Source organism: Diceros bicornis, chromosome 28 (genome assembly GCF_020826845.1).
Source record: "Diceros bicornis minor isolate mBicDic1 chromosome 28, mDicBic1.mat.cur, whole genome shotgun sequence".
Taxonomy (NCBI): Eukaryota; Metazoa; Chordata; class Mammalia; order Perissodactyla; family Rhinocerotidae; genus Diceros; species Diceros bicornis.
Window position 1 is genome coordinate 18,858,776 of NC_080767.1, and position 14,889 is coordinate 18,873,664.

The 14,889-nt window shown below is 46.4% G+C and overlaps 1 protein-coding gene across 1 annotated transcript in view; it reads left to right on the plus strand.

Annotated features, from left to right (window-relative positions):
- The first annotated feature begins 4,053 nt into the window (after window positions 1-4,053).
- The window catches only part of LOC131393214 (A-kinase anchor protein 2), a 103,792-nt gene continuing 92,956 nt past the window's right edge, over window positions 4,054-14,889 (plus strand). The window contains exon 1 of the mRNA XM_058523751.1: window positions 4,054-4,175. The gene's annotated coding sequence lies outside the window, so the exon portion shown is untranslated. The remainder of the gene's footprint in view (window positions 4,176-14,889) is intronic.

The window sequence follows — 14,889 nt, forward strand, 5'->3', positions numbered from 1 at the left end:
CGGGATCCAAACCCGGGCCACCAGTAGCGGAGCTCCCACTTAACCAGTAAGCCACGGGGCCGGCCCCAATGCAAATTTTATTTTGTTTATTTATTTTTTTGTGAGGAAGATCAGCCCTGAGCTAACATCCGTGCCCATCTTCTTCCACTTTATGGGGGACACCACCAAGCATGGCCTGACAAGCGGTGCATCGGTGTGCACCCGGGATCCGAACCTGGGCCGCCAGTAGCGGAGCGCGCACACTTAACCGCTATGCCACGGGGCCGGCCTGGGCTAGCCTTTTAGTGTTGATTTTGTTTGCTTTTCCCTCTTATTCTTTTTTTTTCCCTAGCAAACCTTTATTTTCTGTGGGACACATTTAGCGCTTGAGGATTACACCCCGCTGATGCTCTTTGGTCTTTCTCCTTGCTAGAAGGAGGCAATGGCAAATTCTCTTTTATGATGGGCCAATCTTGGCCCCTCCTTTGGGTTTTCAGATCAGCTCTCTGAGCCACTCATGGGTGTTTTTTTCAGCTTCTACTCTAAGCTTGGGGGCATGTGGCTACTGCTAAGCCATTAGTTGCTGGATTTGGTTCGTTTCGCTCAGTTTGGGGAGAGAGAAAGAAGAGGCTTTGTCAATCTGTTTCTAGGCTGACTCCTTTCCCAGAAACTTAACTTTCACTCTTGGTGTTTCTCTAGTAAGTACGTTCTATTTCTTAAGTGCCCCGGAGGCCACTCTTACTCAGGGGCATGGTTTAGAGTGGACCAGCAGCCCAGCAGAGGCCACAGGAGCAAAAATGTACACTTAGGCCATAGTGAAAGAGATTCTGATCTCCTCCCCTGCCAAGCAAAATTTCCGTAGAAGGTCCTGTGTCCTAGGTGGGGTAGGGCCTTTGGGAGCATTTACCATTTACACATCCTGGCTATGTTCTTGTTCACAAAATTAGTAGCCTTTTATTTGCTTCAAATGTGCTTCTGAAGTGCATCTAGGAGACTAAATGTGCTTCTTTCATAAAATATTCTCAGCTCTAATAACCATGATCATGTTAAGAGACATACGACGTGATGACCCCGTAAACATGCATTGGGTAAAGCCAGCCTTTCCCATCTCCTGTGTTTCTCACACTTCCATATTCTTAAGAATCACCTAGAGCTGTGAAAACAATTTCCCTAGCCCTGCCCCGAGAGATCCTGACTTAGTAGGTAAAAGTGGAGCAGGAATCTGCATTTTTAATAAGCACAGAGGTGGTTCTGACATCTATAGTCCTTAGTACTGGCTTTGAGTCCAGGGCAAGATAACTTGACCTCAGCACTACTGACATGTGGGACAAGATAATCCTTTGTTGCTGGAGGGTGTCCTGTACACTTTAGGATGTTTAGCAACATCTCTGGCCTATATCCATTAGATGCCAGTAACACCCCCTCCCATTATGACAATTAAAAAATTCTCCAGACATTGCCAAAATGTCCGAGGGGGGGCGGGGCGGAGGGGAGGACTGTCAAATCACCCTCGATTGAGAACTACTGACCTGAGGGAAAATAAATGAGAAAATGTTAATTAAAAACAGTTTTTACTTTCACATGCAGATGCTCATACTCCTGCATTGTTTTCATTGAACAAATTAAACAGGGGCTGGCCAGGTGGTATAGCTGTTAAGTTCCCGGGCTCTGCTTCGGCGGCCCAGGGTTTGCAGGTTCGGATCCTGGGCGGGGACGGACGCACTACTTGTCAAGCCATGCTGTGGCAGGAGTCCCACATATAAAGTAGAGGAGGATGGGCAGGGATGTTAGCCCAGGGCCAATCTTTCTCAGCAAAAAGAGGAGGATTGGCAACAGATGTTAGCTCAGGGCTGATCTTCCTCACAATAAATAAATAAATAAATAAATAAATATTTCTCAGCACCTGGTATGTACCAAGGCTTTTATATTAAAAATGTTTTCTTTAATCATAGCTATCTCTTTAATATCTTATAAGATGGAAGAAAGGGAAATGTTCTTGTAAATTAATATCTATTGAACACGCATTTTTCCTAAATTAATATTCTCGGTAGTTTTCTGTGGGGTAAACCAGAACTTTAAAATTAATATGACCAGAAAATTAATATTAACTAATTAATATTAAAATAATATTAAATTAATGTTAATATTTACATTGACATTGCTTTAGGAAAGAAGTAATTCAGAATTGTCAGTGTAAATTGCTGTGCTCTTTCTAATAATGAAATTTGATTTGTAAACTTTACACTTATTCTAATTTAGGAACATATGAAGAAAGAGGATGATGTACCTGCCATAACGTGATTTATAAAATCTCACCTTTGCCGTAATTTTAGAATCTTTCCTTGGAGAGACTATGGTCCATATAAATAAATGTGTGTACCCAGATGTGCTGATTTCAATGTGAGGTTTTCACATGATAGTAAAATGTTAAAAATAGATCATGATGTAGGGCACCCAAATATTTAACTCCTTAAGTCTGTCACATGAGAAGAAAGAAAGAGAGAGAGGGAGGGAGCGAGGGAGGGCGGGAAGAAGGAAGGAGGAAGGAAGGAAAACAGGAAAGGAATTGATTGAAATCTCCGGCCACTGGTCAGTAAATTCTATTGAAATTCAGGAGTGTGGGAGACAAACATACAAAAAAGCTGGTGAAACAGTTCCTAAATACCAAGAAAAAGAAGCCTATTGACATTCGGGAACCCTGAGGAGAACAGCTGATGTCTCTGTTGAAGCCTTTATCCCTGCCTTGAGTAAAGGTGTGACTAAATCTCAGGGTGGGAAAGAAGCCTTTTCTTGGCAGGGTACTATTTTTCATGTGTCACTAGCATGGACAGGCTTTCTGGGCAATTCCCGAAGATATTGTTTCTTCGTATTGGAAATCAAGGACTTTTGTGGATTAGGAAACAACCAGATCCTGGCAGTTGTCTTTCCCTGCTGCGTTTGGAATACAGAATTGACTCTCAGAAGAGGACCCAGGACCTTGGCCAGCGGTTCAGAATAAGGGACTCGGACGTGCAAAGCTGGAGAGAGAGAATCGCTGCGAAAAGGAAAACACTGATCATGCCTAGCGGAAAGTTGAATTCAAGAAATCTGACTTGTTATTTTCCTTTGCAGAGAAAGATTTTACTTGCTTAAACTGCTGTTTTCTGTGTGGGGTGCTTCTGTGTGTGTCCTCTCTCAGGATTTCTAGACAGTCCATTTTCGAAGGGTCATTAACATTATTTAAATATTCATGGTGGGGGAGGGAATTACAGACTGAAATTTCAGACAGCTGGGGAGTGAGGGATGGCTGGCCACCCGCGTAATCGAGGCCCACGCGGTGTATCCGCTGCCTCCTTCCCCACCGCTGGCTTTGTTAACACACGCGCTTTGACACCAGGCCAACGGCTGCTACAACGGAGAGGCTCTGAAGGCTCTGGCGAGCCAGTGAGCCGGAAGCATCCCTGTCCACACCTCAGCCTCTGGACTACATCAGGGTGGGGCACAAAACACACGGAGACCCCGTCCCTGTCACCAAGACGCACCTCCCAACCGCTCCCAGCGGTCCTACTTACCCCGGGACAGTCGTGATGCTGCGTAGGGGATGAGGGACTCACTCCCCCCTCGGGTAGGAATTCAGCAGCTCCTGGCGCTGTGAGCGCACACACGCATCCACACACTTCCACATACATTCATATGCACGTATGTATACACCAACACACACGTCCACATGCACGCACGCCGACACGCCCACCGTGCGCTAACACAATCCCACATACCCAGACACTAGAGCCCTCTCCCAGTTAGGAAATACTCGGCTTCACTTGCCCGGTGTCTTCAGCCCCCCAACCCCCCATCCCTCCATCCCTCCAGTCTATCCATTCATTTATTTCTTGGTTTCTTGGTTTGTGCATAGATTCCACCCAAACCACAGAGAGGTGTGGATGGTAGGGGAGGGATGTGGAAGCCGAGGGGCGGGCCGCGGGCGCTGGGCGCCAGGAGCGGGGCGGGGAAGGGGCGGACCCCGGGGGCGGGCGGGCGGCGCTCCCAGCCCTCCAGCGGGCCCGGCGGCCGCGGCGCTCGGCAGATGCGCTCGCCCCAGCCCGGGGCTGCCGCACGCTTCTCCCCGGAGTGTCTCGGACGCCCCAGGGAGGAGGCAGTGGCCGCGTCGCGCTGGAGCGGAGCCCGAGGACTGCTCCCACGAGGTCCGGCGCCTAGAGGTGGGTGTCCCAGGCTGGGGCGCGGCGGCCCCAAGCACCACGTCCTCGGGGCCCCCTCCTGGAGCTCAGGCCCCGGGCGTGGGGAAAGGGTGGCCTGGGAGGGACTCGAGATCTGGGGAGCCTTCGGAAGCAGCGCGGACTTTAAAGGGCTTTTATGGTCCTTGCCTAGCGGAGCGAGTGCGGCGAGGGGGCCTAGCTGGAAAGGGCTGTGGCCATGTGGCTCTGAATTCTTAGGTTTGGGGGAGGGCCAAGTCTTTGGCTGCTTTATTCAATACTTACTTATATACGCTTTAAAAAAAATAAACTTAGGAAACCCCCTGCAACACACACACACACACACACACACACACACACACACACACACACACAGAGCTGGGCTGTAGGAAAAGCAGTGGACATCAAACGGCCGTGGCCGCCTCTCCAGAACCGGAGCCGCGGTGGATGGAGCCACCAGTTCCAGCTCGCAAGGTAGGCGCGGGTCCTGCCTCCGTAGATGGCAGCGCTGGAGGCGTTTTGGAAGTCAGGAGCTTTGCAGGGAGACTGAGGCCGGGCAGGGCCGGGTCCCCGACCAGGCGGAGCCTTTTCGGACTGAGGTGCAGAGGTTGAACTCGGGAGATGGTGCAGGAGGAGGGAGCAGCCCCTTCTGCGCGGGGAGGGTGGGGGGTCCGGGTCCGAGTTGAGCCTGGAAATTTGGCCTGAGGCTGGGACCCCAGTTGTTAGGATTTGGCGTTTTACCCCGGGTAAAGCCAGAGGATACGTCTCTTTGGCTCCTTTGTGGGGACACTTTGGGGGGTCGAAGGGGCGGATCGTGGTGGTGAGCGCTGGGCAAACTGTGCCTGTAATCCCAGTGGAGATGGTGCGCCCGCTGGGATAGGAGCGACGAGATACTGGCGGCCCTGAGAAATTCTAGAGAAACGTAGTGGAGGCCAGGGGACTGAATCCGGAGTCCGTGAGAGCCGGGAGCCTGGGAGTCCGCGGAGGGAGGCGGGGCGGGCCGGGGACAGTGGCGCTAGGGGCCGGCTGAGAGCTGAAGGCAAAGGATGGCGCCTGCAGAGGGGAGCGAGACGGCGAGCTGGACCCGCATGAGCCGGCCGGGCAGCCGGGTTCCTGAGCGCCCCTGCACTGATGCGAGATGCCCGCCAGCCCTGGGGATCCCTCCCCAGTCCGCAAAAAGGGGGCGTCTGGGAGGGAGATGACTCGCTTAGAGAGACGGTGGATTCTCTCTCCAGACCCGGTAAAGTCAATTTCCCGCGTTGGGTGATAGTAGTTTGGCTCTGATATGCTGTGTGGTCAGACTTTGACAAATCTGTACCCTTCCCTATAGCAGTTTTAAGTGCAGAGCCATTAATTTGGACAAACTTCCTTTTTTTTCCCCCTCCTAAATGTATTTACCTTTGAAAAGAGACTAACACGCACGTACACACACGCACACACACACACCTCTATACATCTCTCTATAGAGTATATCTTTGAGTCTGCCAACACCTTAATTTCTCAGAGGAAGCGCCTTTCGGTCTTAACGCACGTTCACAGGCACCTGGAGGCCGAATCAGAACAAACCCACCACTCACGGTTGTAATCCCAGAGGATTTGTTCCCTTGGCTTTGTTCTAATTAAAGAGAGTTCACTTCAGCATGGCACTTTTCTTCCTGGAAATGTTCCCAATTTCATTAAACACTCTCTCTTTCTCCCAGTCTGGCAGCCTCCCCAACATTGATCAATAAAATTTCAGAGTAACATGTCTAGAAAGGAGGTCTATCCAGTAAGGAGTTTACTCTGTTTCTTTACACATAAAGCCTTTTAAGAATTAAAACTTGCCTTAAAGCACCTTCTACACGGCTGTCCACTGCCAGCTCTCTCCTCCCCAGTTTTGGCACAGGCTCTTTGCTTAAAGGGCATCTTCTCCTTTGAGTGGACATACCATGGGTCTTGTGGGCCCTACAGTTATTTTGAGCTGCACCGATAAGATTAGTCATAAGCCAGGAAAAACGAAAATAATCCTGCTTGGATCTCCCTGGCCCTTACCTAGCAGACGGTGCAGTTGTCTTGAGTCGTTTCTCTGGCAGTGGAGTTCATTTCAGTTTCTTTCTGGGGTGCTGAGGTGCTAGCACGAGATGGATGGCTGGGCTTTGAGATGGTACAAACAATTTGAAATACCCGTTATTTCATAGTTCTGGCATGACGGTTGGCACTGCTCCTGCCTGCAGAGTTTAGGGTAGTGTTGTCAGAATTTATTTCACTTTCATAAGTGGCTCATTCTGACTCATTAGCCTCAGGAACTCTGACTAATAAAGTGAAGCAGGTTGCCTTTACTTAGTTATCAAGTGAGGGGAAGATGATCCACTGGTTGTTCTCTTTCTCAAATTTTCAATATTTTAGTATAGAATTAATATATTAAATGTTACTTTTTAAAAATGCAAACGCTGGACTTTCTAGTTAATTTTTATAATTATTGTCTAGATACCATCCTTATAGATTTGGAGGACTCTTAAAGCACCCATGTCCCAGATTTCTACCACGGTTGTCGTTACAAGTCTCATTAAGTTGTCATTACTTATTAGGGTAATGAGAAATGTTTCAAATAAAGATGAAATTGAATTCGGATGGAGGTCGTGTTAAGGGATTTTAATAATTGAAACAGGAGCATTTGAAAATTTACTGCTGAAAACCAGGAAGTGGTCAGTTCCATCCTTTAATCTTACACATTTCTCAACACGAGTAGAATTGATCTATCTTGAATTAGCTTCTGGATTGGCTGTTCTTTGATCTTGAGAAACATAGGAGTCCCCATTTGCTTAGATTATTGATCAGGGATCCTGTGCCAGCCACTGGAAATTTGGAGTAATTGATTAATATACTTATCAGGTTCAACAATTTTGCTAGAAAATTGCATAATTTTTTTTTTTATACTTTGCAAACTTAACACCCAGAGGCAGATTTTCCATGAAGCTAAGAAAGCTTAAGCTTCAGGGCCCAGCACTGGCACCAGCCTCACCCAGCAGCTGTTTGGGTGGCTGAGGCCTGAGGGAGGCAGTGTCTCCATGAACCATGGTGAGATATATATCTATCTTTGTTGAATAATCCCCTTCTAAGAATATATGAGACTGCTGTTCAAGTTATAGACATTTGCCTTCAAACACATTTTCCAGGAGTATATCATTGTAGGAAAGTTGAAATCATGTCTATTCTAAAGGGAAAATCCACTATTTTGCTCAAAGAGAAAGTTATAGAGTTTTTTTTAATGTGATTTAAGTAGTACTTGATTAATTAGAATAATAAAGAAATGGAGTGTTCTAAGTAATATAGTAACTGAAGTTTAAACCTAAATCTTAAAAATTTGTTTCAACTGTTGTTGATGGAAGTGTTTCTAAGATGTAATGAATGACCATCCTGCCTTGACTACTGCTTGCCTTGGTGAGGTTACTATAGGAATACACAGTTGTCCTTCCCTTGACAGTTCAGGACTTTGTAGTCTCAGTGTGATGTTAGCCTAGATATGAATTATGATTTATAGGAGTGTGGAAGTGTAATTGTGAAACCCACTCTAGCATAGACTGTGGAGGCTGGCTTTTAAGAAAACTACTATCCCGATACAAATTAATTTCTATTCTTTGCCCCACTCTCTGGAAAGTCGAGTGCCAGAAAAATGAATTAATCAAGAACTTTCTTCCTACAATAAAATAGGATGTGCTTTCGCTAGAGTTCAGTGAGGGATTCTTTTTTCAAGTGGAAGTGAATTCTGAGACTGAGGATGCAGGAAAGGACAGACAGCAGGGGGAAAGGGACTGAGGGCATCCCTGGGCTCCATATAGCACTTTTTCCTTTTACTATTCCTCTCTCAAATCTAGGAGCACCGGTGCTACCAGGCCTTGGGGGGCTACATTTGGGTAGGATTAAGGGACATGTAACTGGCATTTGTTCCCATCTTAGGGGGAGTCTCAGAGTGACCGAATGGGCCATGCAATTGGGGAAGGTGCCCTGTGGAGGGGGAAGGCTATGGTTTCCTTATCTAGGCAGAGGACAGCGATGAGATGATGCAGCTTCCCCCAAGTGGGTTTGAGGAGTTGGTTTTTTTGTTTGTATTGTCTTTGAAGTCTTGGAGGATACATGTCCTGGTTGAGTGGGTCGTGGTGTGAGTGCCAGGAAAGGGGAGAGAGCTGTAGAACTCGGCGGGGAATGTCACTATCCTTTGAACTCTTTTTTTCTTAGGTGTGTATGGGGAGTTCCTGGTTGGTTTTGATGCTTGATTGGAGCAGACTGAGTGTGCAGAGCCAAATATGCAGATACATAATGCCCTAGTTATCTAGAACCGTGGCAGGGCCAAAATACATTAGCACCTTGGCCAAGTTCTCTGTAAGATCTTAAGCATGTCACTTCAACTGATTCTTAGTTCCCTCATCTATAAAAATGGGCACACCAAAACCTACCTATTTAAAAACTGGTGTTAAATGAGATGTATATGGAAGCACCTTGCATATGTTCTACTTCCCCCAAAACTGTTTGTTTTTTTAAGTTAACCAAAGTCTTCTTTCCTCTTTATAGCAGATGCAAATAAGTTAACAGTTTTTAGAGTTAATTTTTTAAATTCCAGCAATTGTATAGCAGATCATTTGTTCATCCTTCACACTGATCAGATTGAGAAGCTTTGAACACAGAGGTTCTCCAAGCCTAACCTCCATCCTCATTCCCACACCCCCCTCCTTTTGACCTGGGGGAGTCTGGCTGACATCCTTTTCCTCCTCTTACCCCCGACACACTTGCACTAATGGGGCTTCTTCCATTTTTCTGTACTTGCTTCCTCTTTACATTTTGAGTAGGTCAGAAATTGCTCCTTATTGGGAAAAATGGACCCAAATTTTCAGGACCCTAATTGTGGGCTTTAAGGTCCTTAAAGTCACTAAGGTCCCTCAGTGACCAGCAAGCATCTGATGGGCGTCAATGGGATTCCTCATCTGGAATTACTGCAAGATTCTTTGCCAGCTCTAATGAGTTTACTCTGTCCCTAAGACAGGAGCGTAGACTGATATATTAAGTAAGGATTTGCAATGAGGGTTAAAATAAAACAGATTTTCAGAAAAGCCTGAGAAGCCTAGATAATCGAGTCTTTTTTGTTTTATCATTTAACTTTTCACAGATTTGCAGTAGAGTTCGCTGGTTGGATGGATTATTACATAGCACCATGGCGAGGTGGACACACCAGAAACATTATTTTGAGTTGATTTTTTCAGCTCTACAAATCATTATTTTGATTAAACACATATAAAAGGTATCCTCCACCCTTGGTCCAAACCTCTCCCCCAAATTCATGGCGTCAGCTGCCAATGGGGTCCTGGGCTAGGATGAACCTGTACATTTAAGGAAGTGAGTTGGTTAGAAAAAGTAGCTGGGGATTCACAAGCAACATGATTTAAAAAGCAGAACATTGTAGCACATAACGCAGTGTGCGGTGCCCCTGCGAAGTTTTCTTTTTAGTCACTGTCTGTTGGAGGGAAGTCCCCCTCAAAACGTTTATGGAGAGGGGACTGTCCAACTCAGGTCCCCTGACTTTCCAGTGTCTCTAGTCTGTTTAAGGACCTCAGCCTGAACTGAAGACCCAATTTCCTAGGAATCTGCCTTGTTCACTTGGGCAGCATCATCTGGACATGTGGGTCAGTCACCCCAGAGTCTGTGTTAGGATTCCTGGGCCCTGACACAGACAGTCAGGATCACCCCTCTAGGAGGAGCCTGGATACTGCCTTTTAAACCAGCGCTCCTGGTGATGCCATATAAAGCTTGAGAATATAGTGCCTCAGGGCACGAGCCTGTAGTGGATACTGAATACCCCCCTCCACCCCGCTGTGTAGTCTCATCTCTAGCTTGGGAGAAAAGGGAATGTGCCCTGGACCAGGTCCCTAGTGAAATTCTTACGTAAGCTGATCAATCCTGAGTAGGCTGCCTTGGGTCTTGAGTGATCTCTCTGCTGGAACCCAGAGGCCATCCTGGGGCTGTGTCCCCAGGTCTGTGGATTCTGCCTGAGCCTTCTGCCCTGTGGAGCACCTAAACTCTTTATCTGCTGTATAGGATGGGTGAGAAATCAAGTCACTGTGTGCAGACAGATAAATGCAGGTCCAGAAATATTAACCTCTCTTTGAACAATGTATTTTATTGCTTTGCGCATGCTTTACCAAGGTGGCCTTGAAAAGGATTACTACTGCAGAGTAAGGATGAACAGTGAGGCGAGAGCAGTTTTTTCCTGGGTTGGACTAGAAATTTCCCCACAGTGCTTAAGGTGTCCTGGGTTGGTAAGGATTCGAGGAGAGTTTTGCCAGGACTTCCAGGGTTAGTCTTTTGTTGGTTAGAAAAGTGTGTGAATGGAACTGCCACCCACACCACATCAAGTTCTGTGAAGGGAGGGAAGGTTCCTTAGGTGGCCATCCTGTCCACAGTTCATGATTCTTCTCAGGGTGTTTGTGGTGAACCCTGGGGTGAGGACTGAGCTAGTGGTTCCTATAGCAGAGACCCGCCCTGCAGATCTGGGAAAGCCCGGCACCCAGAGGCAGGGGAGAGGGAGGGGCACTTAGCTGCCTTTTCTCCCACCCAGCCAGTGCCTGACTTCAGCCTCAAATGCAGAGCCCTGCCAGGGACTGCCTGAGCCCCACACCTGGTTAAGTGTGTGTAGAAGGTTCAAGGAAGGCCAAACCACAGACAGTTAACGGACTGCGTTCAGCTCCTCTCCCTGCCTGCGTTGGCTTACATTATCATGACATCATCGGCACAGTGGAATCATGTAGAAACTTACTTTGCAGCAGTGCCTCATGTAAGTTTTGTGATACAGCCTATAAACAGAGAAAGATACCATTGTTTAGCCCTTTTTATGTGGGGGATTTGGGGAAGTGATTTTCCCAAAGGAATAAATCTTATTTAATTTTCTAGAAAATGCAAGTACTTCACAATCCTGAATTCAAAAGCTCTCTCTGTATGTGTATTAAAATCAAGGTCCATGTGCCGTGTGATTCCGAGGCTGTATTTAGCCCGGCAAATTAGTATTTTGCATTAGAACATTTTATCCTCACAAAGGGTAGCAAGAATTCTCCTTTGACACAATTCCAGATGAGCCAAATTCATTCATTTGGGGAGAAAAATGAACAAACTGTATTGGCAACTTAGATGATAGTGAAAGTGCTTGAGATTATTCCTGTCTGGGATCATTTTTCCTTTAGAGAACAGTTCAAATCAGTGTTAAATGCAACACAGAGATGGGCCTCAAGAGTGGGAGGCATTGCTTTTGCATAAAATCACAATGTGTACGTTGTTTTTAAATATTCTTTTCATCATATGCTTCATTATCAAAACAATTCACAGCCTCCAAAGGATGACAGATGTTGTGGTATAACCAGCATAGAGGGTATAAAATAGAGGAATGAAAAGAGAAGAAACCCCACCCACTCCAACCACCATTGAGAATGGAATAGAATTTTCTCTTCTAGGGAATTCCTTGTAATCCCAGGGATGCCTGGATCTTGAGATTCGGAGGCATGGTGCTGGGACGAGCTGAGAGGGAAGGGGAAGGAAATTAACATTTTTTGAGTGCCAGATGCTAAACTGGTTGCTTTATCTCCACTATCTTACTTAATCCTTACAGTCACCACCACTTTTCAAATCTGATTTGATGCTGAGGCACTTGGAGGTTATGTAACCAGCCAAGGATCCCACAGCTATCCAGTGTCAGCCAGTTTTCCTACCCTGCTACCTCCTATTACTAACCCAGTGTTAGGGGGCCTCGCTGCTCAAAGTGTGGTCTGGGGACCTGTGACATTGACGTCACCCGAGAGTTTGTGGCAACTAGAGAATCCTGAGCCCTGTCCCAGACCTACTGAATCAAAATCTGCATTTTAACAAAATCCGCAGGGGTTTGTATGTACATTGCACTGTGAGAAGCTCCTTACCACTTTGGAAACTAGCCAAGCCTCAGGGCTGGAATTAGCAGACCTACCTAAGAGATTGGGCTATCAGGGAGGGACAAGGGTGCTCTAAAATCTAGTGAGATGCAACTAAACATCCTACAATGCAGAGGCCAGCCCCCACAACAACAAATTATCCTGCCTCAAACGTCCACAGTGCTGATGTTAAGAAACCCCTTTCCAGCTGTCCGGATCTAGAATTCACATCCTGTAGATATGTTTCTGTCGCTTCAGATGGATGCAACTCTAGCAAGTGTATCTTAAATGAGATGGTACAAAATTGCAGTGTGCTATGCAAATATGATTCTTTTTATTGGGCCTTGAAGAGAAAAAGAGCTTAAATTGCAGCATGAAAGATTTCCGTTAGCGTTTTGAGAGCGTCTGGCTATGGTACCCCGGACGCAATGGAAATGTTTCTGAGCATGTACTGATTGCCCCTCATTGGGGGTCACTCCCCCCAGTCCTGCCTGGCCACAGTGCCTTTTGTTTCTTTGTTTTCCTCCCCAAACTTGCCCAGGCCTCTGTCCTATCTTTCAGCTCCCAAGCAAGCTGAGTTTGGGAGCTCTGCCACCTGGAGGCTGGGGGAGGAAAGGGAATAAATGAAAGCCTCATTCCTACAACCTTTACTCCCTTTATGCCCGCCGCCTCGGCTTCCCCCCGCCCCGCCCCCGCCCCATCTATGCCTCTCTTCTTTTGTCGCTCAGCTCCTTTAATTCCACCACCTGCAGCAGGCACGTCCACTGTAAACATCTATCCTCTCTCGCTTCTCCCTTCTCTTTGTTTTTAATTTCTGGCCCAGACCATCTGGAACTCTGTCCCCTCCATCTCCTCTGTCTCTCTCCCTCTTTTTCTCTCTTTCTTCCTTTTTAAGCTATTCAACCTGACTCATGACTGGGAAGTGAAATCAGCATGCCCAATGTATATTGAGGGGGAAAAAAAGTTTTGAAGTGAAATTATGTCCAATAAAGAGCCCCCGTCCTTCATCTCCCGTTGTGAGAGTCTCCTTCAGAATTGCTACAAACAAAGAAATCTACTTTCTTGTTTTACTCCAAATCAACTTGCTTTTGCTTGGGCTCCAGAATTTTAAAACAGAGTTCTCTCTCGACTCTGTTGTGTTTTCCAGCTTTCTTTCTTTGTTGGTGTTATAACAATCGTTTTCCAATCCTTTTTAACGAACATTATCAGTGAAGTAGATTGTCCTAGGCAAGTGTTGGAACCAAACTGAATTTATAACCAAGGCATTCCAAGGAAAAGAAAACTTCTTTGCAACTTCTGTGTATCTTCTTTTCCTAACTTTCACTATCCTTTGCAAGTGGAAGATGGGGCCACAGAAGTGAAAGGAGGCTGTGGGGAGTAACTGGCAGGCTGTGAACAACATCCAACTCCAGCGTTTGGACTCAGAGGCCAGGGCAGAAGAATCCAGAGTGCTGGGCTTCTGGCCAGAGTGGAATGTGTCTTCCCAGGACTGGAAAGCCTGTGTTTTTCCAGCAGACCAGCTGATCTGCTCCAGAGGGCTTTACATTGGAAAGTGGGCAGTCGCGGGGAATAGTGAGGGGCAGAGAACATGAGAGCGGTTGCTATGGAGGATTATCACTTATGTCACATAAAGGGGAGATTTGACACCTGGTAATTGATTCCTAGTAATTCTTTTGAGAATATAATTTGGAAATCAGTATTAGAAACAATTTTGTCTTTAATATCAATCTTAAAGGTGTAAAAACAAAAGGAAGAAAACCAGTCTGGGCTATCTGAGAGACGGCTTCTAGACCTTTTATTATTGTAATCAATGGTTGAGTGCTGCTAGCCACATACATCTTATTTCAGCCTCACAACAACCCTGTGAGATACTTAGCTCATTTTAATCCCATTCTAAAGATGAAGACATTCTAGCTGGGAGAGATGGGATGAATTGGTCAAGGCTGGGTCCATGGGACATGTATTTTTCCCTCTCCTTGTTTCTGTGCTGGCTGAGCCTCTCTCTACTGAGGAGAGAGTAGACTGGATCAAGAGTTTTGACTTTGATATACTTAAAACTACCTATTTAAACTGTCTGAACATCCCTTGCTCTGGGTGTTTAGTCCCTTAATTTTTTTTTTTTTTGTGAGGAAGATCAGCCCTGAGCTAACATCCATGCCAATCCTCCTATTTTTTTTTTGCCGAGGAAGACTGGCCCTGGGCTAACATCCGTGCCCATCTTCCTCCACTTTATATGGGACGCCGCCACAGCATGGCCTGACAAGTGGTGCATCGGAGCCCGCCTGGGATCCGAACCCCAGGCCGCCAGCAGCAGAGCGTGCACATTTAACTTCTCCACCATGGGGCTGGCCCCCTAGTCCCTTAATTTTAAAGGCAGTCTCTGCTTGTGTGTCTTTTTCCTTAGAGGCCTCTGTCCCCACAAAGCACCACTCCTCTGTGTAACTCACACCCTCTAAGTGTATTGTCACCTCTCGTGAACTCCTGGAACTTCCTCTTGGGCTTGATAATGTATGTCATCTCTTGTAAAATCCACTACACTCTCTGCCACAAACGATGCCTTTCAAAATTGCCCTGGAAAAAGGCTCGCAAGAATCCTTACACAATTAACTGCTACAAGTACTCGGACAAAGTAACAATTACTAGAACTTTATGAAGAGTGGATCCAAACCAAGGACAGAGTTTGTATTGAACAGAGGAAGACATAATATACTCTGCATACAGTTGAATAAAACCTTGAACCTTGAACATGGGCCCATGTGCATCCACAAATTGTGATCAAGCTTCTTTCAGAAGTGTAG